Genomic DNA, 12,771 nt, shown 5'->3' on the forward strand with positions numbered 1-12,771 from the left:
TGCTATTGTCTATTCCTACCTACATTCTTCATATAAATAGTGTATCACATGAAAACAAGAGATGGGATCTTATCTGTCCTCTTGTCCTAAAATAAACATAAAAGTACTTTAGTTTAAGGATATTGACTAAGAAATACGTATAAATCAGATGCTTTTCTTATCTTAAAATTATTCACGCTCCTGAGATTTCCAGCTTAACCTCTGGCAAAATAGCAACTCTGTTACAAAATGTTAGTTGTCAGCACATGAAGTATTGCTCCTGAAGGGGAGATGGGGTAATAAGTCATGTCAGGAAAGCAATAATTTTCATTGACTTATATAAAAAGTAATTAATATTTCCAGTTAGGCTATTTCTACTCCATGAGTTAGAAAACCTTAGGGATATATTGCAATGAATATACTAGTAAGTAGACAAATAGAAATAATCCCCTCTAAACTATCTAAAAAAATACTAAATATAATATTCTCACTTTATGCAGCAAGCTATTATCATTTCAGAGTGATGAGTTTTTGTTATCTACGCCTCCAGAGAAATAGAATAATTGTGATTTCTTTGATCTGGCATCTGCCCATGATAAGAAAATTTTAGCTCAGGGGATTTTTAGATGATAATTTTATCGGCAATTTTAATGTACCTGAACAATAATTCATTTAAAATGTATCAGCGAAAATCTCTCGTATAAGTGTAGGACTTAAGAGATACAAATAAATTACCCAATTTTCTTTTCTAGTTCAATGATTTAAAGAAAATTCTCCTATTGTTAATTTTCTAACCATTTATTGCATGCCTGGAAGTGTTTTATTGTTGTGCTTACATTAAATCACATAGTAATCTAATTCAGAGTGGCTTTAAGTGTCCCCTTAGGATAGATGGGGTTTATCTTGGCATTCCACTTCTTCCTTAACGATGCTGTAAAATCTACCCAGAAGTCTTGCCAAAGACTCATTTCCTCATGTATGCTTGTTCCGGAAGATGCTTAGTTTCTCAACTAAGATGAGAATTTCTCTTTATTAGATTATCAGAGTACAAAACTCCCTCATTCTGAAGCAATGGGGAAAGTAAGGAACTTGGAGACAGGTCCCAGTCAAGTGGTGCAGTCATAGGATACCCCGTGATCTACTTACTATGTGGGTGACATCCTACAGGGAAGAGCCTTTGTTTTACTTAGTCCCTATTAGCGCATGACCACTGTAAGAATCAGCTACCTCAAATGTTCACTAAAAAGAAAGGACCGCCCCATGTTATGCCAGGTCCACTCTGTGACTGACTCAGGTCACCATTCCTAGAGCTCTTAACTGCTCCTCTACTCTATCAACTTCATTCAAGTCTGTTGTCACTAGATGGCAGTATTACTTCCACGTGTAGAAGCCTACCTGTCAAGGACTCTAGAACGTAATAAACTGAGAATTCCACATGCAATTGTAAAATCACAAATATATCTTAGATAAGTATATACAAATAAAACTTAGCTTACTCCTTTTTATTGACTGAATGTCTGCCCCCCCCCAAGTTCATATGAAATCTAATGTCGAAAAAAAAAAAGGAAAGAAAAAGAGAGAGAGAGAGAGAGGAGGAGGAGGAGGAGGAGGAAAAGAAAGGAAAGGAAAGGAGAAGGAAGGAAGACAGGAAGGAAGAGGGAGCTCTCATCAGACACCAAATCTGTTGGCGCCTTGATCCTAAACTTCCCAGCCTCCAAAACTGAAATAAATATTCTCTTAGCCACCTGGTCTACAGTATTTTGTTAGAGAAGACTGAACGAATGCAGTCCCAAAGAACATCATAAGAACATATGCCATTTGAAGCAAGTTATAAAAGAATATAACATCTGGGTATAACAAGTGCATGGCAATTTTCCTAAAATCTCAAATACATGGTTTCTTATCTTAAATCTACTACTTAATAACTATTCATCTTGAGCTAGTTAACTGTCCTTTTCTGTAAAATTAAGGATAAATGTTCTTATTTTTAAAATTAATATAATATATATGATACAGTAATCCGAGTTCTTAGAACTTTTGTGAAAAGTAAAACCAGTCCAAAATATGCAAGCATTATATAAAAATAATTTATTGCCTTGGGGTCACAATATCACATCCTTTCTCTGAATGTTCTCCTCTGTGCTTCCATAGTAAGTTCCACTTTACATTAGTCACTCAATACATATTTATTGTGATATACACATATCCCAAGGCACCAGGAGTTTAATCATGAACAAAAAACAGAGAATGTCTGTTCCTAGGATGTTTATATTCTAGTAGGGAAAACAGGCACGAATCACATAGCTACATAATCAAACATAAATTCTAAAATGATCAATGCTGTGAATAAGAAATACAGAGCATGAGCATGTGTAACAGGAAATGAAAACCAAATAAGGTCAGGAAGGTTGCCATGATTAAGTGAAAAGTGAACTGAGATTTTGAGGGTAAAAGTACAAGTCACTCAAAAATAAGAAAGACACCTATACAGAAGAAAAAAACAGCATGAGAACTGATGCAGCAAAGGGGAGCATAGTGTACATATGAGAATTTAATAGTAGCTCAGCGTGGTTGGATTGGAAATGGAAGGTGATTACAACATAAACGTGGAGAAGGGGGAGGCCTGCTGGATTGTGTAGGTCATATTAAGAATGCACGTCTTGGGGCACCTGAGTGGATCAGCCTGCTCAGTGGGTGCCTTCAGTTCAGGTCACGATCACGGGGTCCTGGGATGGAGCCGTGAGCCGGCTCGTCACTCCACAGACAGCCTGCTTCTCACTCTGCCTGCCGCTCTCTCTTCTTGTGCATTCTCTCTCTCTTTCTTTGACAAATAAATAAATAAAATCTTTTTTTTTTTTAAGATTTTATTTATTTGACACAGAGAGACATAGTGAGAGAGGGAACACAAGCAGGGGTAAAAGGAGAGGGAGAAGCAGGCTTCTCACTGAGCAGGGACCCCGATGCGGGGCTCTATCTCAGGACCCTGAGATCATGACCTGAGCTGAAGGCAGAAGCTTTAACCCACTGAGCCACCCAGGCACCCCATCAACCTGATATTCTGACATGTTTCCTTCTCAATTTTGCTTTGGCTAAAAATTGTACATTCGTGTTTTCCACATCTTCACCTAGGTTCTTGACAATGCTATTAAAGTGTATCAAAACCCTGTTGAAATTGTTGACCTGCAAACTACCTTTTCAAATGAACATTTTGCTCTCAAATGGTAATTTTCTCAACAATTTTGAGGGAATATGACATTCTACATGTAAACATCTATGCAACACCCTTGTCTAAAGGGCTTTGAAAAGGCTGGAGAAGTATTAAAAGTAAGTTTTAATAACTGGTCATTTTTCTGTAGCTACCTCTCAGTGAGTCAACAATTAGTCAACTATTTCCAGGAAAAAAATAAAAATTACCATAGAGGTTTATAACAAATTATTTTATATTCTGGATTGGCATTTTGTGTTTGTTTAAAACTATGCAAATTTGTACTCATTAAGATCAATTTTGTTGATTCTTTTTATTCAAACCAAATGAAGCCTATACAACCCCTAATTCTTACATATTTTATAGCCACAGAATTGTAGTTCGTTTATGGGGCTTTACACATCATTCGGCCCAACCTTCTTTTTGCCACTATTCACATGCTGCTGTGGGAAGAAACACAGTTTAGAACCCAGGCCCACCTCTAGGCTATCTGACGTTTCCTAAGAACACATCACTCCCCAGAACAGAGATGTGAATCCAGACCTCTTGCCTAGTGAACTTTCCAAACTGTAATACTTCCTTACTCTTTCAATTGCTTACCTGTTTTCCCACCAGTACTTTTCCCTGTCATTTTGTGTAACTCTTTACAGAATATTTTCCTATTCTGACTGAACACTGAAATCACTGGATGAACTATTTACAAATAAACACATCTCCGCTGTACTTTCTGAAATTTTCATTCTTTAAATCTGGAGAGGGGGCCCCAGGAGGTACACCCAGGCTTGGCAATCGCTGTTTTAGAATGCACTTCAAAGTCAAACAAACCCGAGTTTAAAACACCTTTTTGAGCTGTGTGGCCTGATAGATTTTCTTACCCTGTCTCATTTTCCTCATCTATAAAATAAAAACAATACATCAACCTCAACGAGTTATTGTGAGTATTAAGTATATCTAGTACCTAGTATGGTACCCAGCATCTAGTAAAAAGTCAGCAGAAGCTATTATCATAATCCCATCCACTAACCTGCTCTAGTTTCAAAATGTAGGTGTTCTTAAGGCATGCCTTCCTACAAATAATTTCTTCCTAGCCTGTTTTTCCATCCTCAGCTCTGAAGAATTAAGATTCTAAAGAGTTATTTATTTATTTATTTGACAGACAGAGGTTACAAGTAGGCAGAGAGGCAGGCAGAGAGAGAGAGGAGGAAGCAGGCTCCCTGCTGAGCAGAGAGCCCGATGTGGGGCTCGATCCCAGGACCCCGGGATCATGACCTGAGCCGAAGGCAGAGGCTTAACCCACTGAGCCACCCAGGCACCCCAAGAATTAAGATTCTAGTTGCAGCTATGGGAGATGAGTTTTATTGCACTTGGCTGATTCTAAAGATTTCAAGAAAATTCCTAAGCAATTAGTGGGTGTTCAATAACTTTAAGGTGGTTGAATGAATGAGTCTATGAAATGATCCTTCAGTGTTCTCATTTTGGAAATTAAGAAATAAATAATCAAGACCAAAAGAGATCACCCAAGAAATGTAGTTTACATCTAGTGTTAGACTCAGACCTGTTCTCTCCATCATGCCATAGTGCCCAAGAATGAAAACTCTGCCTCCATTTCCCCAACTGCCACCATTCTTGAGATTAGGATTTACTTGATAGAACTGCATGCCCAATTTAAAGATTTAAATTGGTATTTCTGTCTAGATTTTGTGTATCTTGTCTTTCCTGTGCCAAAAGCCCAGACAGCAGAAGAGACTCACTTCTAAAAAATCTTTAGGGCCACTGTAGCTCTTTGATGAGTCTGTATAGGTCATCTAATCCAAAACTTTTTATACCAACTTATATTAAAAGTCTGTAAATAAGCCAAATTGATGATCCCATAGGGCTCACTGGCCATCCTTTTACAATTAATGCAGCTCCTGGAGGTATTACCAGATTAATAAGCTCCTCTTCTGAATTTTCACCACATATCTTCATTCGCTGTCCCTAGCTCATGGTATTTATCGCCATTTCTTCTATTTGGGACGGCATTCCACCTCTTCCAACCTTTATTTCCTTTAGAGTACTTGAGATGTTGTATTAGAATATTTTACCTATTTATCTCCTTGTTTTCCCCCAAAAGCTAGCAAGTGGCAAGCACTGCTGAGTGGCAATGCCCAAAATGCTTCTTATTGTTGGGGACCTCAAAAGTGCATGCTCATTAATAGTGAAAATTATTTTGAAAAAAGAAAAAATACTCCTCAGAGAAAATATGCTTTTAGCAATGAAAGTCTAAGAAAAGTAGAATTGAGACAGAAACATGAGCAAAAAGAGACTACTCCATAAAGTAGTCCATACAATTTTCCAAAGCAATAGTAAGCACTTTCTGTCGTCTTTATAATCACCAAAATGGTCCATGGCAGAAAATTAGAAAATTTATTTTCCCTATCCCTCTAAAATCAAACTTGTGGTCCTAACTAAAATTTCAGTGTGCACTATTAATATAGTATAATAGGGGTATGAATTAAGAATATGATAGGCATTTCATACAGACAGGATCGTACTTAATGATTCTTAAAAATGACATTTCAATGAAAAGTTACTTCAAAAAGTTGATTACCTATTTTGATAAGGCTTCATATGAAAACAATAATGAATAACATGCCATGAACTATCAGAAAGCAGTTAATAATAATTGGAGTAATTATTTCTTTAAAAACTTCCAAAATAAACTAGCAATTCAGTGGTCTTGGGGTATATCCAAAAACTCATGAATGTCCCCTCATTCCATTATGAACTATAGTTCATGCCAAATGATCCTAGCTGGTTTCTGTCAACTAACTGCCCTGAAGAATTTAATTTTTGACTCACATTGACCTCTCTTTCAATCTATAAACTTTTTTTTTTAAACACTGTTTCTAAAGAAGTTATCAGTTCTAAAAAAAAAAAAAAAAAAAAAAGCAGCCAGGAATGGAGTGGGGTGGGGGGTAGATTTTGTTTCCATATGATTAAAGGGGCCACCAAAAAAAAAAAAAAAAAATAGAATCCATCCTGACTTCATATGCAGATTTCCTTATGCTTAACCCAGATCTTGGCTTTTATACACCATCATTCATCATTCCATCCTTTCTAGAAGGAAACTTTCTTCCATTTTCAGTAGGAATGTACTCCTTCCTTAGAAGTCTATTACAAGAAAGGAAGAAATACAGTTCTTAGACAAGAAGAAAGCAAGATTGTAACATGGCATTTCTGTCTAGATTTTGTCTATCTTGTCTTTCCTGTGCCAAAAACCCAGAGAGCAGAATAGATTCACTTCTAAACAATGAGTCTGTCTGCAAAAGTTGAAGTTCAACCTAAGTGAGATCCAGAACTACATTAAATACATTCATGGGTTTCTACACGCAATGCCATCTACTAAACAGATCACCACATTAAAAAGCATATTTTTATCACACTTAATACCTATGACCCCTACCAAGGTTATTGTTTCCAAAACCTAGAACTGGAGAACTTAACAAAACACTAGTCAAAACTTGCTCCACTTTCTCCTGTAGAACTATTCTAAAAGATAAAAACAAATCAAATGAAAATGGCTTGATCTCTTTAGCTGAAAAAATGGATTTTTTTAATTCACCCATGATATTTCTATAGATTTTCATGCTCATCCCTTATAATCTACTCCTATCTACAGCACAAGAACAAGGGTCTCAAGAATTACAGCACATTTGCTTTTATGTCATTGTTACAGTTCCTCCTCCTACAGAAATTTGCCATGCACAGGGAAAGGCACCAAGGAATGGCATGTATTTTGGAGAGCATGGTTGGCTAGGAAGTTGAGACAGGCCCTGTTTTTCTTCCGTCACAGGTCCAGCACATCTGATCACAATTACAGGATATTTATTTAGTCACATCTCAGCTACTCTTCATCAGGAACAATCATTCCAAAACCTTGCATCATTCTTCCTCATCCTTAAACCATTTTTAATTTCTCAACATTCCTCCTAGAACTTGGAAGCCAAACAGATATACTAGAATAATTTTGAAAGGAAGTAACAGTCAAAGCAATGGTACACCCTCATTTGGTTAGTCTTGTAATCAAACTATCCTTAACAACATATATTAAAACTCATACAGTGGGTGTGTCTGGGTGGCTCAGGCAGTTAAGTGTCTTCCTTCAGCTCAGGTCATGATCCCAGGGTCCTGGGATTGAGTCCCATGTCCAGCTCCCTGCCCAGTGGGGAGTCTACTTCTCCCTCTGCCTGCTGCTCCCCCTGCTTGTGCTCTTTCATTCTGTCAAATAAATAAAATCTTAAAAATTAATAAATAGATAAAACTCATACTGTGACTACAGAATATTCTATATTAAGATTTTTCTCTCATTACTCTCATTTCTCTCATTACCATTTTATTTCTCCTGAACTCAATCTTGTTTGTTAACGACTCTTATTATTTTAATCTATGAAGCTGTCTTTAAGTTCTATCTTGATCCTCAAAATACTAGCAATCTTAGCTAACTCAGCATGTCTTTTAACTATAACTTTCAACTTTGAATCCAGTTAAATTTCTCTTAGTCTTTCTTTGAAAAAAAAAAAAATACTGTCTCCAATAAGATATTAATTCTGAGAAAACTCTAGGTTTATCAAAATGGCTAAAATGGCTGAGAGAGTAGGTACTCAGTAAAATGGACTGAATGGATTGTCTGGTATAAACTATTCATCTAAACTTCCTGATGCATACATTTCTTTTTTTAAAAAAAGATTTTATTTATTTATTTATTTGACAGACAGAGATCACAAGTAGGCACAGAGGCAGACAGAGAGAGAGAGAGAGAGGGAGGCAGGCTCCTCGCTGAGCAGAGAGCCCGATGCAGGGCCCAATCCCAGGACCATGGGATCATGACCTGAGCCAAAGGCAGAGGCTTTAACCCACTGAGCCACCCAGTCGCTCCTGATGCATACACTTCTAAACATTAGACTCTTCCAACAAATTCTTCAGAGTTTAATTAGTCAGCACACAGTGGTCCACACTAGTTCATCTCCTGGTAGAACAAGGCATTACATCAAATGTAAGATGATAAATAGGTATAAGAGAGTAAATATAAATCAAAAATAATCTTTTTTTTTCCCTAAAAAAACTAACATTTAACAGGTCCAAAATATCTCACTTTGGAACTTCTTTTTTTTTTTTCCCCCACCCTTCCATCCCCCTCGCTTCGGAATTTCTTAAAAAAAATAAAGTGGCATACAGAAATACTTGTCCAAGTGTACATAAAAATTTCTATAAGGATACACTGCAGTATGGCATCTGATAAAAACAAAAAGACTAGGAACAAATTGGTTAACAGTAGAGAAATGAAAAAAATTATCTCTACATTATTGGACAGTCTTTAGCCACAGAAAATAAGTTAAACTTGTATAATGGAAATGAATTAATAATATGCACATGCAAAATGTGTATCTGTATGTAACATAGATTATATAGAAATAAAGGAGAATTCCTAATTTTTTTCTATGGTAACATCAGTATTCAATGTACAGAGAAGCACGTGTTTCTTTTGAAATGTAATGAATTTACCAATTAAGTACCAAAAACTAAATGGATAGATCACAATGAAAATTTGCAATAAATAAAATTAAATGGGTTAATACACTTTGAATTTCTAATAACATATCCAAAGGACATGATTATACAAACAAAGGAGGTATTCTACACTATGATGTTTTTCATAGCATTTTCTGGGTTAATAGAGACCATCTGAATGTCCGAAATTTGGGGAGTGTTTGCAACAGGTATGTTTGTATTTATTCAATGAAATATTAAAAATAAAAAATGTATTTTTGAACTATATGTGATAATATAACAGAAATAAACCTAATATAATATTTAACACTGCATGTTAAAAGAAGAATATAAAACTGTTTATTCTAATCATATTATTATAAAAAAAAAAGAAATAACCAAAATGTTAATGGTGGTTAGGTGTGGGTTCTGAGATGATTTTTTTTTTTTGCATTTCCTCCCATTTTCTGTAACAAATATGAAAAAGATTTAATAAACCTGAAAGTCACAAGAAAGATTATTTTGTAAGTAAAATGGAATGGGGGGAAAGTCTTAGAAGTACAATTTGAGGAGAAATATTATCTTAAAATACTGAAAAGCAAATACTGAAAGGCAATTTTCCTTTTATTTCAACTTTTGTGCATTTGTCCATTTTCCCCTCTTAATTGGATGCATTATTTTCATACTGAAAAATCCATGACAAACTATAAATTATCTTGCAAATATTTCCATGGCTTAAGGTGATAGCTTCCAGAAGAAGGACATTAAGCTACTGGGCTCTTTTTTTTCCAGCCTTTGATAAACAAGAAGATATTTACTTCAAGTTCAGGATCAATAAGACAGTGTAAGATAGGACAGGACATGACAGTGAAGGGCAGAATAGGATGGGACAGAAGAAGACCGAATAGGACAAGACAGGACAGGACGAAATAGGACGAGGCTGGACAGGGTAAGATTGGACAGGATAGAACGGAATAGGACATAACAGGACAGGAACAGGAAAGAGGGGAAATGTGTGAGTGGGGGGAAGAGGGGAAATAAGAAGTGACATTATAGCTGGCAAGGAAAAAGGGGATTCCAAGTAATGAACAGAACTACCAGGGTAATGGAAGGGTGTCAGAGACAGCGATTCTTGCACACTACTGCAACTTAAGTGGGGCCCACACATTAAATATCATCCAAACCACAGCTCCCTTGTGACAGAGAGCATCGCACATTTCTTACAGCTTGGTCAGCTTACGTGCTCTTAAAATATTTACCAAAGCGTTTCAGAGAAAAAAATAAAGTATTTCTACATATATTAAAGTATTAATAAAGAAAACCCTCATATGCTACCATGAAAAAAAAAGAAAAGAAAAGAAATAACCTTCCAAGCACACTCCATCCCACAGCCTTCGTAACCTTGCTTGGTCTCTGGGTCCATATAGCTGTCTATTATATTACACTTTGCAGCTCAGACAGTTTGGATGAATCATTGCTGTGACGTGTCTGTTTACTTTTCTGTAATCCATTCCACTCTATTCACCTATCCTTTTAATGTTTTCTTCTATATTTATTCCATTTCCTATATCTCTTCTTTTTTTTTTTTTTTAAGATTTTTAAATTTATTTGAGAGAGAGAGAGCACAATGGGGAGGGGCAGAGGGAGAGAGAAACTTCAGCAGTTTCTGCACTGAGCAAGGAACCTGACACAGGGCTCCCTCTGAGCACCCTGAGATCACAACCTGAGCAGAAACCAAGAGTTGGAGGCTTAACCGACTATACCGCCCAGTGCCCCCTTGCCATTTCCTCTAAGTCTGATGTTATATGTGTTATTAATAATAACTGTAATACTGTTTTTACTGTAACTGTTTATATGGGTAGGTTTTTTGTTTAAATGGTTAATATCATGTGCAATACATAAGAAAAAAAAACGTAGGAATACAGAACTCAAATAATAACTTTAAATACTTGCTGCATTCTTCCCTTTAGTTATCCAATAACCTTTAAACTTCTCACTGAAAACCAGTTACTACCACTGAATATCAATATTTAAAGTTGTACCAAGTGTGATCACATCCAATGTCATCTCAATCTCACTAAAAACCTTATAACAAGTATATAGAAATATCCTAACAAAAATGGGTACTTTTGTTACAGTTATGAACAGATTACTTGTCCTCCAGGGATTGGGCAAAGTTTCTAAATCACAAAACCAGGAAACTAATGTATAATATCTGTACTCTAAGAATATGCTTTATGTTTATCATGATGTTTAGTTGTGATAAAGTCATAAGTCATGATTAAGTCATAGGAAATCAGAGGAGATCGGAGGGTCTCTTTCTGGGAGAATGGGCAAGTACACTGTGGCAGATGGGAACCACAGAATACTGTGTAGCAATTAGAAACAAAACCCCAAAGAACCGCATAGTCACATGACAGACTTTAAAAACCTAATACCAGATGGAAAAAAAGCAAGAAACAGAATGAGTCTATGCATAATGCCATTTTGGTGAATTCAAAGAAACATGCAAATAAAATAACAATAGAAGGATACATGTCAGCATGTTAAAAATGTTCCTGTTGTCGGGAGGAAAAAGGAACTGGGGATTTGGAGAATGAGGAGTAATTACACAATGAATTAATAAATAAATGAATGATGAAGAAAGGAAAAGGCCCAGGAAGGCAGTCGGCTACAAACTAAGATACATGTTTAAATACTCGGTACCTGAAATCCAAAACATAGCTTTTTAAATCCTTTGTTTTTACAAAGAGTCACTGCTAATGTCCTTTAAAATTAGCTCTCTTTGTGTGTACTTCAATCTTCGGTTGGTTTGACAGAAAGCTTTTAAAAGGCCAAAAAATTGAGATAGAACTTGAAAACCATTACCAGTTAAAAAGCAATTAATTGTGAGCTTCAATCGTTTTGAAATTATAATTAACAAAACACACTGCCACTTGCAAAATATCTCTTTAAATAATTCATAATATATACACTGTCTGAAATTAGGAGTTAATGTCTCTTAGTTGCCGGAAATTTTGTCATTAGCGGCCATTTACAAGTAGATTTCAACATCAAAACATTCTTAACTTCAAAAGTGTCGCCTAAAAGAAATGACTCCAGCATAGTCTACTATAACTTGCCATTAGCAAGAAGGGAAATCATGCTTTTTGAAGGCCTCACACGCATTTCTTCCTCATCCTACTTAATCCTCTCTTCAAAACAAAACAAAAGCCTGTAAGAGATACTAGGTTAAACTATGCAAAACTGCCATCTTTTTTTTTTAAGTCAGACTATTTCAATACTGGAATTTTTAGGTAATTCAATTTCATAATATATTCTCCATTTAAAATTGAGGAAACTTAAGGCTTTGGAGGTTCCAATAAATCATTTAAAGATACATTTGTTATAAGATAAAGTCTCAATTTCCACTTTAGTCAACTTGTCCATAAAAATCCATGTTCTTACATTCATTGTTCATTACATTGTATTGTTTTCATTAAACTTTGGAATTTTCCCAGGTGTTACTATATTTGAAATTTAAACTAATAGTCATTACATGCTTAGGAAAAGGTGGTAACAGAGTTTTTACAAGAATTTTTACATGTGTCATAGAAGACTTGAACAAATGTTATAAATCTAAAAAATTGGGTTGTACAAAATATATTTTCTTCTTTGAGAATAACATGTCTAAGCTTTAAAATCAGTACAAGTCAAGGACTAGTTCTCATCAGGCAAACCAAAATTAAGTAAACTCTATAGAGCCATTGTGATCGTAAACTCCTGTCAGATGTTCATTTGATTCATTTCCCCTTCTCTTATGTTTTACAAAACATACGAGATCAAAAATAGTTCAATGATGGGTTCTACATAGTCCAAGCCAAGCTCCAACCCTACAGAGAACTTCCATGGGAGGTAACAAATGTAATACAGACAATGCCCAACAGCAAATGCCTTTTCTTGAGTGGAAGAACATGCAATGGAAGCTCTGCATTCTTGCGGCTTAATATGAGTCATTTTCTTTTCCAACTGGAACCCATTAATATAGACCACTGATGATATTTGCTTAGTTTTCCCTT

General features: G+C 35.7%; 1 protein-coding gene across 3 annotated transcripts in view; it reads right to left on the minus strand.

Moving 5' to 3' along the window:
- NOX4 (NADPH oxidase 4) overlaps positions 1-12,771 on the minus strand; it is a 169,353-nt gene that overhangs the window by 144,242 nt on the left and 12,340 nt on the right. The gene's annotated exons all lie outside the window — the stretch shown is intronic.

This window comes from Mustela putorius, unplaced genomic scaffold (assembly GCF_011764305.1).
Source record: "Mustela putorius furo isolate JIRA1106 unplaced genomic scaffold, ASM1176430v1.1 tig00003987_pilon_pilon_pilon, whole genome shotgun sequence".
Taxonomy (NCBI): domain Eukaryota; kingdom Metazoa; phylum Chordata; class Mammalia; order Carnivora; family Mustelidae; genus Mustela; species Mustela putorius.